Here is a 12,833-nt window from a genome sequence, read left to right as displayed (position 1 = left end):
CCTAATAAATTTTGGTCAGATGGGTTGTCTGCTCTCAAACCCTTTCTCCTGATAAGATGTTATCAATGACAACGCGTGCCCGAAACTTGATTAGCAATTTTAATTTTGCCCCAGTCCTGTGGTCCTGTGATCTTGCCCTGCCTCCATTTGCCTTGTGATATTTTATTACCTTGTGAAGCATGTGATCTCTGTGACCCAAACCCTATTCGTACACTCCCTCCCCTTTTGAAAATCACTAATAAAAACTTGTTGGTTTTGCGGCTTGGGGGGCATGACGGAACCTGCCGACATGTGATGTCTCCCCTGGACACCCAGCTTTAAAATTTCTCTCTTTTGTACTCTTTCCCTTTATTTCTCAGACCGGCTGACACTCAGGGAAAATAGAAAAGAACCTACATGAAATATCAGGGGTGAATTTCCCCCGATATCACACAGGCTCTTCTCTCACCTGTCTACCTGCTTAACTGCATAGGAGAGGCAATGGATGGTGCTCATGAACAAGGCAAGCATTAAAGTCAGACCAGACTAACATTTGACTCAGTCTTAATATTCAGGTGAGCTTGGGCAAATCGCTCATTAACCCCAAGTCTTCATCATTTTGTGCACATAATGGGGATAACTGTGGCACCCACCTGTTTTTGTGAGAATCAATGAAATATTATGCTTGATGTTATTGTGATCATGATACTATCTGACAAGGGCAGTGATGCATGATAACATCAAAAAATTAGAAACTGTAATGAGGTCTCTTGGGCAAAATTCCATACAAGCAAATGACCGTCTCTCCAAAGCATTCCTGCCACACTTAATTCACCATTCCCTGAACAAAATGTGCCATCTTCATTGTTCAGGTCTGTATAGTGCTGGTTTCCCTGCCTGGGCAGCTCACTCCATCCCATCCCAGCCCAATCCCCATCCCTCCACCTCCCCCTTCCCTCCCCTCCCTACTCTCATACAACTCTTCCTCATCTTACAGGACTTGGCTTCAATGTCACCTTAACTGGAAGCTTCTCTCCCTCTCCAGAAGAGCTTCCCATTGCACTTGATGCATGCACTATTATTTGATCATTTTTGAGTTACAGTCCAAGTCTTTTTGTACCTGAATAACATGTTGCCCAGTCAGTCTCTCTTCCTGGATTCAGAAGTCTTTCATGGTAGGTCCAGCTAGAAGTGACAAAAAGACATTCTAAAAAAAAAAAAAAAAAAAAGAGGGATGACACAGACAGACATCAGCACTTAAAAGTTTTAAATGGTATGTGGAAAACAAAATTTAAGGGCTTCTAGGAGAAACGTAGGAGGGAAGGTGTTACTGGGAAATATGATAGAAGATTAATTTTTATTTTATTTTATTTTTAGAGAAAGGGTCTTGCTCTATCACCTAGGCTGGACTGCAGTGGTGAAATCACAGTTAACTGCAGCCTCAACCTCCAGGGCTTGAGCAATATTCCCATCTAATTTTTATTTTGTTTAAGAAATGCAGTCTTGCTCTTAGCAAAGCTAAAGTGCAATGGTGTGATCATAGCTTACTGCAGCCTCAACCTTCTAGACTCAAGTGATCCTCCAGTCTTAGCCTCCCCAGTAGCTGGGACTACAGGTGTGCACTGCAACGTGTAGCTCATTTTTTTTTTTTTTAATTTTTAGTAGAGACAAAGTGTCGCTATGTTGACCAGGTTGGTGGTGATCTCCCACACTCAGGCAGTTCTCTCACCTCAGCCTTCCAAAGTGCTTGGATTACAGGTATGAGCTGCCACACCCGGCTGAGGGGGTTAATTTTTAATTATATAAAGAGCTCAAAGCAAATATTAGAAGGAGCCTAAATGCCTCCAGCAGTTGACTGGTACTGGTAAATTGTGATACACCCATATAATAAAATATTATGCAACCATGAAAAGGATTAAGATAGATCAATAGCTATTGGCACAACTGTCCACGAAATATGAAAATGTGAAGTGATGTTCAATCACCATGTACGTATCTTGAAGGATATGGCCCATTTTCTCAATAGCAATTATTTCCTGAGATAAGATTATGGGTCTAAAGAGTGAAGGAAATTTTTCACTTATTTAAAAGTATTTACTATTTTTCTAATTTAATAAAAGATTAAACAGATCATTGAATTAGTAAAAGACAAAGTAACTCTATAAATAAATGGAAAAGACACAGATACCCCAGGCATGGTGGCTCATGCTTATAATACCAGTACTTTGGGAGGGGGTGGTGGGGGGATTGCTTGAGGCCAGGAGTTCCAGACCAGCCTAAGAAACAAAGCAAGACCTCGTCTCTAGTAAAAATAAAAAAATAAAAATAATTGGCCAGGCATAGTGGCATGTACCTATAGTCCCAACTACTGAGGTGGAAGGATCACCTGAGCCTAGGAGGTCAAGGCTGCAGTGAGTTGAGACTGTGCCACTACACTCAGGCCTAGGAGACAGAGCGAGACTTCATCTCAAAAAAAAAAGGACAATAAAGAAATAAAGCTAATAAGCTAACATAAGGAAAGATAAAATATGTGACAAATAGGCTGGGCGCATGGCTCACAGCTGTAATCAAGCACTTTGGGAGGCCGAGGCAGGTAGATCACGAGGTCAGGAGTTCGAGACCAGCCTGATCAACATGGTGAAACCCCGTTTCTACTAAAAATACAAAAATTAGCTGGGCATGGTGGCATGTGCCTGTAATCCCAGCTACTCAGGAGGCTGAGGCAGGAGAATCACTTGAACCTGGGAGGCAGAGGTTGCAGTGAGCCGAGATCACACCACTGCACTCCAGCCTGGTTGACAGAGCGAGACTGCGTCTCAAAAAAAAAAAAAAAAATGGGTGACAAAGTAAAAGTAATAATATGAGGTCTTTCATTTATCACACAGAAAATAACTTGTTAAATTATAATACCTGTGTGGGCGAAGGTGCAGTGAAATGGCCATTTTCTTGCAGTATTAGTGGTGTTTAAAATGTATATAAGCCTTCCAGGATAAAGCTTGGAAATTTTTTTTAAATCATACAGACAGTGACTCATTATACTGCCTCCTCCAACTCCTGGCCTCAAGCAATCCTCCCACCTCAGCCTCCCAAAGTGCTGGAATTACAGGCTGACAGCCACCATGCCTGAAAGCTTTGCAATTTACATCAAGGGTAATAAGAATGCTCATGCCCTGTGACTCACACTAATCTCACTTCTGGAAATTTCATCTTTGGATATAATTCAACTTAAACAAAAGGTCGTATGCACAAACACAGTGAAAATCTGGGAGTAATTTTTTTCTTTTTTTAAAAAATATGGAATGCTTCACAAATTTGCATGTCATTCTTTCACAGAGGCCATGCCAATCTCTCTATTGTTCCAACTTAAGTATGTGTGCTACTGAGGCAAGCATGAGTAATTTAAGATAGAGTGGTTAAGTGAAATAAGGAAGAATTATGGAGAATTTAAAAATCTATGCTATTTATAGGCACCTAGTAACAGCTCAGTAAATATTAGCTGCTATTATTATTTTTATGGTAATTTCACTCAATTAAAAATTGTCATTAAAAATTACCATTGTCATGGAACATAATGTCTCCTACAGTATAATTGTAAAAACAGATACAATTAGTCCCTTGGTATATGGGGGGATTAGTTCCAGCTCTCCCATTTCTGTGTATACCAAAATCCACGCATACTCAAGTTTTCGAAGTCAGTCCTGTGGAATCCACATATAACACAAATGGGAAAATTAGTGAGGTGTGGTGACAAGCACCTGTAGTCCCAGCTACTTGTGAGGCTGAGGCAGGAGGATTGCTTGAGCCCAGGAGGTTGAGGCTGCAGTGAGCCGTAATTGCACCACCGCACTCCAGTCTGGGCAACAGAGTGAGACAGAAGGTTGACTTTTTAATAGAATTTTTCTGTTCACTTGAAGATATGGTCAGGATTGTGGCATATGAAAATTCTTCATAAAATAACTATCTAATTCAATTAATGCTGGAATTGGGAACAGCAGAAGTGTCATCTCAGAGCTACTCACAATGAAAGGTGATGTCTGGGGCTCAGGTGTGTTGAGGTCCCCATGCCTGGACTATGGGTGCTGAGTGGGATTTACTTGTCCATCATTTTCTATATTCCAGCACTGGGAAACTAGGGTTTATCCATCTTGATAAGATGTCATTTAAATTCCACTTCACAAGAACCACAAATGGAAGAAAGGTCATGAAACCACAGGACAGTACTTGTTCTCAAGGGAATCTTCAGCTTAGGTGGTTCTGTAAAAGAGAAATTACATTGTTGAAAAATCGTTGCAGGTCAGGTGAGGTGGCTCATACCTATAATCCCAGCCCACTGGGAGACTAAGGCAGGAGGATCCCGTGAGGCCAGGAGTTCAAGACCAGCCTGAGCAACACGGTGAAACCTCATCTCTACAAAAAATTAGAAAATGAACTGGGTGCGGTAAAACATTCGTATAGTCCCAGCTACTCTGGAGGCTGAAATAGGAGGATCGCTTGAGCCCAGGAAGTGGAAGCTGCAGTGAGCTCTGATCTCACCACTGCACTCCAGCCTGGGTGACAGAGTGAGACCCTGTCTCAAGACAGACACACAAACACACACACACACACACACACACCCCCCTAATCTCAGTCTGCCCAGCCTTGACTAATCAAAAGGGCCTTCTGGGTTACAGAAGACGTATGCTCTTTTGTAGGACAGGGAGAAACCAGCAAGCTTGTTCACAGACTTTTCCTCATCCTCTGCTTAGTTTTCCAAGAACCCTCACAGTGGAAATGGAGTCTCTGGGAAAACGACCTAAATCTTTGGGTTACCAGGGGAGAAATATGCCTCCTTTGTCAATTAATAAATGGAACACCTGCCTTAAAATCCAGGGAGTTCTGCTAGAATGAATCACTCCCTAAGACCCTGCCCTATGCATGGAACATGAAAAACTGAAGTTTAACTGGGCACGGTGGATCACACCTGTAATCCCAACACTTTGGGAGGCTGAGGCAGGCGGATCACCTGAGGTCAAAAGTTCTAGACCAGCCTGGCCGACATGGTGAAACCCCATCTCTACTAAAAATACAAAAATTAGTTGAGCATAGTGGTGGACGCCTGTAATCCCAGCTACTCGGGAGGCTGAGGCAGGAAAATCGCTTGACCCTGGAAGGCGGAGGTTGCAGTTACTTCTAGAAGAATTTCCATTAGCCCTTTGAAATCCTTCAACATTCATGAAGGCCAAAGAGTTTTCACCTGATTTAATCTGATGGGTATGTGACCAAAGTCTTTCAAGGGAATACAGACTCCCAAACCGTTCAGCTGGGAAGTGAGGAGAGAATTTATTACTCAAAATCAAAGGGAAATGAAAAGAGGCCAACATAGAATTGTCATTATTCTTTCTTGGCGGGGAATGGATTCCAGAGTCATTCTGTGACCTTTACATGACCTCCTTATTAGCATCTAAAAGCTTCCAGTGTAGGACGCAGCCAGCTAGGTTCTCTTCTAATGTAATAAAATTTGCTTCAGCAAACCTTATGCAGAGCCATCTCCAGGCTCCAGAAATAATAGGCTATAAATTACTGGATCTCCCATTTGATACAATGAAGTACAAGCACGGTCCTGAATGACTCCTCTACATACTACTCTGGGTGGCTTGAAGTGAATTTGATACAAGAACTGGAGCGAGCGCAAAGCAGAGCTAGATCTAGGATTAATGTGCTTGGGCCCAGCTCTTCACTGCTCACCTATGAGTCCAGTTCCAGAACCCAAGCAGAGGGTGGGGAAACAAGGCTCCTGACTTTTTTCCTTAATGTCTGCATCTCTTTCACATTTCTTATCTCCTTGCAAAGAAACTAAACAGGCTCAACTGAAATAACTAAATGATTAAACCCTATACAGAGAATCTCCAAAGACTGACAAAACATCATTCAAGACTGTTACACACACAACCTTGAGGATGACTTGATGTACCAATACCATATTTGGGATCATTCCAAATTCCCATCAAGGATCTGCCTATATCAACACAGGAGCCAAGGACCAACCATTCAAATGGGCCCTGCTGCCAAGCCTTTTTTTTTTTTTTTTTTTTTTTACAATGCCATCACTTCATGTTGTTCCATTTAACAAAACTGCAGCCCTTCATCTATCCTTAACTCCCTTGGCCAATGGTACAGAGCCAGAGTATGCTACTCCCTAGCAGGAAATCAACAGGATGACCTACTAAATACCATTCAGAAGATGCTAAGACCCACGAATTGCAACAAGAAAGAAAAGACGGAGAATTAGTCAGATAGGTACATGCTGTGCCAAAAATGCACTACAGCCCCCACCCAATTCTGCCTAATCCTAGCTGGGCTGACACCAACCTGATGAGACAGGCCTATAAGATCTCAAACTAAAACAGAAACTCCTGAACTGGGTTCTTTCGAACCCAGGAAGCAGCAGTAAATCATTAAAGAACAGATAAGTTCTTAAGGTGAGGGAGAGTTTCAGATAAATGGAATGCTGGTAGAACACAGGGCCCAAAGGAGCAAAAGTTAACCTAAGCCCAGGTAGAACCTTGTTTACTAGAGTATTAGGCATGGGTTGGGGCAACGATTCTAACCAGAGAAACTGGCTTCAGTGAGGGCAAGTTGGCAATCCAAGGTATAGCATGCATAGGGCTGGCAAAATTCAGGGTGACTGAAGCAAAAGCTTCAGAACCAGAAAGACCACATCTGGGGGTAGAGCATAAAACTCTCAAGAGATGAATCTTTGTAAGAGTGAGGCAGAACTATATAGCAGTTTTAGGAGACCTGTTGGTGCCCAGCAAGAGCTCCAAACGGGCTATATGCAGGGATGCAGGCTGTAGTCTCAGGAGAGGAGGTTCACAAAAGTCATTCAGTCCAAGACCTCAAACTGTGTTCTCTACTAAAAGGAATCAAGGTTCCCTAGAGAAATGGCTGACTCCATGTATGGTGCAGTATATTGATCCTGGAACATCTTTTTTGCCAGAAAGCAAGGAAGCCATCAAAGTCCAACAGGATCACATCAAAAAGACATGAAAGTCAACTTGAAGAGATAATTATTAACCTAGATGAGACAATGTAAGCAACCAAAACAATAAAGACTGCAATGGCCTGAAATACATCAAATGCAAACAATAATCTATGAGTTTATAATGGTATTCAGAAAAAAAACTACTGGTCATTAGAGGGAAGGTTACTAGGTCACTAACTCACTACTCTGAAAAGTGACTTAAGATGAGAGGTAGGGTGGAGAATTAGCCATTTATTCAGTTTTTCCTGTACAAACATAAATTTTTAGGGAGATTGAAGCAGATGAAACAAATCTGGAAAAATGGAGGTAACTGCTTAATCTGCGGGTTGGGTGCATGGAGGTTCAACATATTTCTTTTGTGTGTATTTGAACCCCCTACAAAAAAAGCACATGATAGAATGTGAGCCAAGCAGCTTAGGGTTTAGGCAAGGCTTCTGCCTACAAGAGACACTAGGATATGAGGGGTAGTTTTAGCCCTGATGGGCTGAGCCAACTGGAGGTATATACAGAGGTGCTAAATTGCAGCGGTATCATGTTGCCCAGCACTTGATCAAATCCTAGATCCTAGGTCTCCTTGGTAGCATGCTTCCTAGGTAGTGGATCTGAGGCTATCTATAGAACTTCCTTTGCAGTCATAATTCGCTCAGAAACTACAAAAGTGCTTGCTCTTGAAAATGGAGTCTGTCTTTGTCCATTTCATGCTTCTATAAAAGAATACCACAGACTGCATAATTTATAAAAAGGAAAAAAGGAAGGAAGGAGGGAAGGAGGGAAGGAAAGGAAGGAAGAGAAGGAAGGAAAGGAAGGAAGGGAAAGAGGGAAAGAGGGAAGGAGGAAGGGAGGGAAGGAGGGAGGGAGAGAGAGAGGGAGGGAGGGGAAGGGAAAAAAAGGGAGGAGAAGGGAAAGGAGGAAGAAAAGGAAAGGAAAGGAAAGGAATAAATTTTATTTCTTAACAGTTCTGGATGTTAGGAAGTCCAAGGTTGAGGGGCCTGCATCTGGTAAGGGTCTTCTTGCTGCACCATCCCACTACAGAAGGCAGAAGGAAAAGAGAGTGCAAGAAAGCAAGAGGGTAAAAGGGGCTGAATTCTGTTTTATAATGCACCCACTCTGTGATTACTAATCTATTACCACATTAACAACATTAACTCATTCATAAAGGCTATTTTATTAGGCCCCACACCCCAACTGCTGCATTGAGGATTGAGTTTCCAGCACATAAACTTTGGGGGACACATTTAAACCATAGCAGAGCACTTAATTCAACCAAGAGGAGCTGGGAAAATCAAAGGCATGAGAAAGACAGAGAAAGCTAGCAGACAGAAATGCACAGGTTAAGGGAAAAAGTCACAATGAATCCTGTAGTGCAGGCTACTTTATCAAAAGCACCTAAAAAAGATCTCATTAACTCCCCCAGCTCACCTCCAACCACATCTAAAGAGCCACACACAGCACCACCAAAGACAGCACAATGAGAACAGCATTTTCCTCAACAGACAAGCTGGGAGTATCTAGACACCTGACCTCTATAGCTCCGGAACAGCCCTAAAACAGCTCCTCCCTAACCACCACTCAAGTCACCAGCTTGGAAAGTATTCAGAAAACCCAAATCCTGACACAACACTATGAAACAACTTAAAACAGCAAAGAACAACCCATTTAAACAGCAATGCCAGCTGCTGGGAAAAAAAGGAACAATAAGTAGAGGAGAAACAGACCTCTTGTGGTCCACCAAGACCCAGTCTCTCAGCTCCAGCACTTTCAAATGCAGAATCCATACCCCTCTGGGGCCTGTGGAGCTCCACAAGGCATGTCGTCCTCAAAGATAAATGAGCAGGCAAGCTGGCTAGAAAACCACTAAGGGTATTATTCTTTAAAGAATCTTTATAGGGCCAAAGAGGAATGGGTCTTAACTGGCTATGTGAACTCCCCACAGATTCTGAGGATGATGTCAGTATCCCTTTCCAGATGTGTTTAACACTTTGCAGTCACTTGTATTCCTGCCACCGAGTGCCAGTGCTTTGCTAATTTGAACTGATTCCAGCTCACGCTGACCCCAGCTCCCTGGATGTTACCATTAGCCAAGACTGTCACCCATACTGTACCCTTTCAAAGAGTCCTAAAAACAGCTCTTCACCTACTCTTCCAAGACAAGTAAAAATGTCTGCCAAAGAAATGGGGAAAAAAGATTCAGAGAGTGAAAACAATTAACATACTAACAAGAGAGCAAAAAGCAAAGGGGGAGGAGAAACTAGGAAAATCATATATGGGCTCACATCTATTTCCAAAGCTGGGCTAATGTCCTTTTGCTTGTGTCTGAATAAGGCACCAATTTTAAGCTGCTAATGAAAAAAAAGAAAAAGAGAAAGAAGCAGGCCCAGGCCGGGCGTGGTGGCTCATGCCTGTAATCCCAGCACTTTGGGAGGCCGAGGCGGGTGGATCACCCAAGGTCAGGAGTTCTAGACCAGCCTGGTCAACATGGTGAAACACCATCTCTACTAAAAATACAAAAAATTAGCCAGGCATGGTGGCGCATGCCTGTAAATCCAGCTACTCAGGAGGCTGAGGCAGGAGAATTGCTTGAACCGGGAAGGCAGAGAATGTGGTGACCTGAGATCACGCCATTGCCCTCAAGCCAGGGCAATGAGAACAAAATTCGGTAAAAACAAAACAAACAAAACAAAACCACCATAAAATAACTCAGACTTAATTAAATACAACCCTAGTGGTGAATGACTAAAGATGGATTACTCATAACAGAGATAATAGTCCAATAAGAATCTAAGAATCTGACCTTTAAATAACAGAAAAATCCTTTCCTTCGAAAGTAATATCCTCTCAAGGCCAGGAATTCCATTAGTAGAAAGCCTTTCTAAAAAACAAAATTCCTGGCCAGGCATGGGTTCACATCTGTCATCTCAGCACTCTGGGAGGCCGAGGCGGGAAGATCACTTGATGTCAGGAGTTTGAGACTGGCCTGGCCAACATGGTGAAACTCCATCTCCACTAAAAATACAAAAATTAGCCTGGTGTGGTGGTGGGCACCTGTAATCCCAGCGACTTGGGAGGCTAAGGCAGGAGAATTTCTTGAACCCAGGAGGCAGAGGTTGCAGTGACCAGCAAGGTTGCGCCATTGCACCCCAGCCTGGGCGTTAAGAGTGAAAACTCCATCTCAAACAAAAAAAAAAAAAAAAAAAAAAAAAAAAAAAATTCCTTTGGGAAGGCCTTCTACATAAAAATCTTCAACGTGAGACTGGAAAAAAGGGTATGGGATCATCACCGGATCTTTGGCTTTTACAGCTCGAGCTATAAGAACAAAAAGAAAAAGGGATATCATTTAAACACAGTATGTAGAAAAGAATAATTATTGAATCTGTACTGCTCTTTAACTTTTACGCTTTGATCTTTAATTCTGTTATTGTGATTGAGTCCAAAGAAAAATAGTATGAGTAAAATAAAAAGAACACCAAAAATGCTAATATTCTGTTTACCAAAGTCTGTAGTGAAATATCCCATTAAATCCAAGTGCAGTGACTCACACCCATAATCCCAGCACTTTGGGAGGCTGAGGCTGGTCAATCTCCTGAAGTCAGGAGTTCGAGGCCAGCCTGGCCAACATGGTGAAACCCCAACTCTACTACAAATACAAAAATTAGGCAGGCGTGGTGGCAGAGGCCTGTAATCCCAGCTACTTAGGAGGCCGAGGCAGGGAGAATTGCTTGAACCCAGGAGGTGAGCTTGCCATGAGCTGAGATCATACCACTGCACTCCAGCGTGAGCGACAGAACAAAACTTCAACTTACCAAAAAAAAAAAACCAACAAAAAAAAAAAACAGCTAGCAGGTGACATTTGCTACGGGGAGACTACAGATATGATCTTGCTGCAATCCTTCCATTTTAGTAAATCTAAACAGTGTGAATCCATTCTGTTTCATCCCCACTCCACTCCAGAGCCAAAACAAGAAAATCAATTATATTTCTATTTCTTTAAAAACATATCTAACTAAATCATCTAATTAAAAGATAATATGCATGGTTCCATACTCTAAAAGAAAACTTATGTCCTGCATATCATGGACATTTGATGAATGCTTATTCAGTTGACTGGTGTAGACTTCAATAATAACCTGTTCAATGCATTATGCCAGATGAATCTTGCATCTCAAAGGTAGAACAAATAGTGTTCTTTCAGTTTTGTCTACCCATAAATGCAATATCTACTAATAAAAAGAAAATGAGTTCATTGTTCTAGAGAGTATGAGAATTTTGACAACATGAATTCTCCTGTCCTAGGACATAATTAATACTTAGAGGCATACTATTTCATGTGGAAGCTACCATTAAATCAATGTTAAGTGTTAATTACTTCACATAATCTTCTAATCTGACTTAAGACTGAAGATGTACCTCACAAAGCTGATTTATCAAGTTGTAAATCTTCACCTGTTGAATTCATAAGTTCATGTCTGAAAGGTGAGAATACTTAATATTCACTAGGCAATATTCAGCAAAGTAATATCCACTAGTACATATTTAATATTTCATCATGAACTGTGGGTGTGAAGAGAAAAGACAGGCTGGGCACAGTGGCTCACATCTGTAATCCCAGCAGTTTGGGAGGCCGAGGCAGGCAGATCATGAGGTTGGGAGTTCGAGACCAGCCTGGCCAACATGGTAAAACCCCATCTGTACTAAAAATACAATAATTAGCTGGGCATGGTGGCAGGCACCTGTAATCCCAGCTACTCGCGAGGCTGAGGCAGGAGAATTGCCTGAACCCAGGAGGTGGAGGTTGCAGAAACCACGATCACGCCACTGCATTCCAGCCTGGGCAAAAGAGCAAGATTCTGTCTCAATCAATTAATCAATAAAAATATAAGGAGGAAGCATTTACTGCGTATTTATATGTCTGGTATTATGCGAAGCACTTTACTATCTTATGAAATCTTCGGGACAGATCTTCAGTTCTCATGACCGCAAAAGAGGATACTAAAGCTCAGACAGGAGAGGAGACATGGCCAGCCTGTGTCCCCAGGGCCTATGGTCTTACCACTAGGTTACAGTGTTTCCAGGTGTCACATGTTGTGAGATTGTTGTTTTAAAATCAACCAAAAAAAAACCAAAGGCGAAAAAGGCATAAGCTATTAAAAAGTGGGAGAAACACTAAGAGAACCTTAAGCATGTAACTAAAAATATTATGGAAATGTTATTGAATTCATTAGCAAATTTAATGCTAGGTTTTCATTGAGGAGTAGGTTATATTACTCATGATGAAGAAAAATGTTCATTTTAAGTATATTAACGTAAATACCATCAATATGGTTTATCATGTTTAAATGTCCACTTAAAGCAATTCAGTTAAAATTCTGCATATCATACAATTTTATAGTTTGCTAGTAGGTTACAAGTAGTCATCCAAATAAAAACATCATGTGTTTTCCACTGGTTGTTGCTCTTTTTAGGTGAGCATTTGATGTATACCAACAGAGAGGATAATAACAAATCGCTAATTTCTTTCATCATTATATAAAGGTGGCTTCAGCATAGAATAGTATAAGGGCAATGATGAATTTGAAATCTAACATCAATTCAGTGATGCATCAAGATAAAAGTAGAGACAACAGGGGCATCTTGGTGAGTACTGAACATTTTATTTATTTATTTATTTTGAGATGGAGTTTTGCTCTTTTTGCCCAGGCTAGAGTGCAATGGTGCAACCTCGGCTCACCGCAACCTCTGCCTCCTGGGTTCAAGTGATTCTCCTGCCTTGGCCTTCCGAATAGCTGGGATTACAGACATGCACCACCACGCTCGTCTAATTTTGTATTTTCAGTAG

General features: G+C 41.7%; 1 non-coding gene across 1 annotated transcript; it reads right to left on the bottom strand.

The window, feature by feature from the left end:
* Nucleotides 1–3,267: 3,267 nt before the first annotated feature.
* Nucleotides 3,268–3,371, bottom strand: LOC129059240 (U6 spliceosomal RNA). Its single transcript, XR_008525000.1, has one exon. It is a non-coding gene; the product is annotated as a U6 spliceosomal RNA (small nuclear RNA).
* Nucleotides 3,372–12,833: the final 9,462 nt, after the last annotated feature.

The sequence above is a fragment of the Pongo abelii genome, chromosome 2 (assembly GCF_028885655.2).
Source record: "Pongo abelii isolate AG06213 chromosome 2, NHGRI_mPonAbe1-v2.0_pri, whole genome shotgun sequence".
Lineage (NCBI taxonomy): Eukaryota > Metazoa > Chordata > Mammalia > Primates > Hominidae > Pongo > Pongo abelii.
The sequence above is the reverse complement of the archived record's forward strand: the minus strand, read 5'-3'. Positions and strand labels throughout refer to the sequence as shown.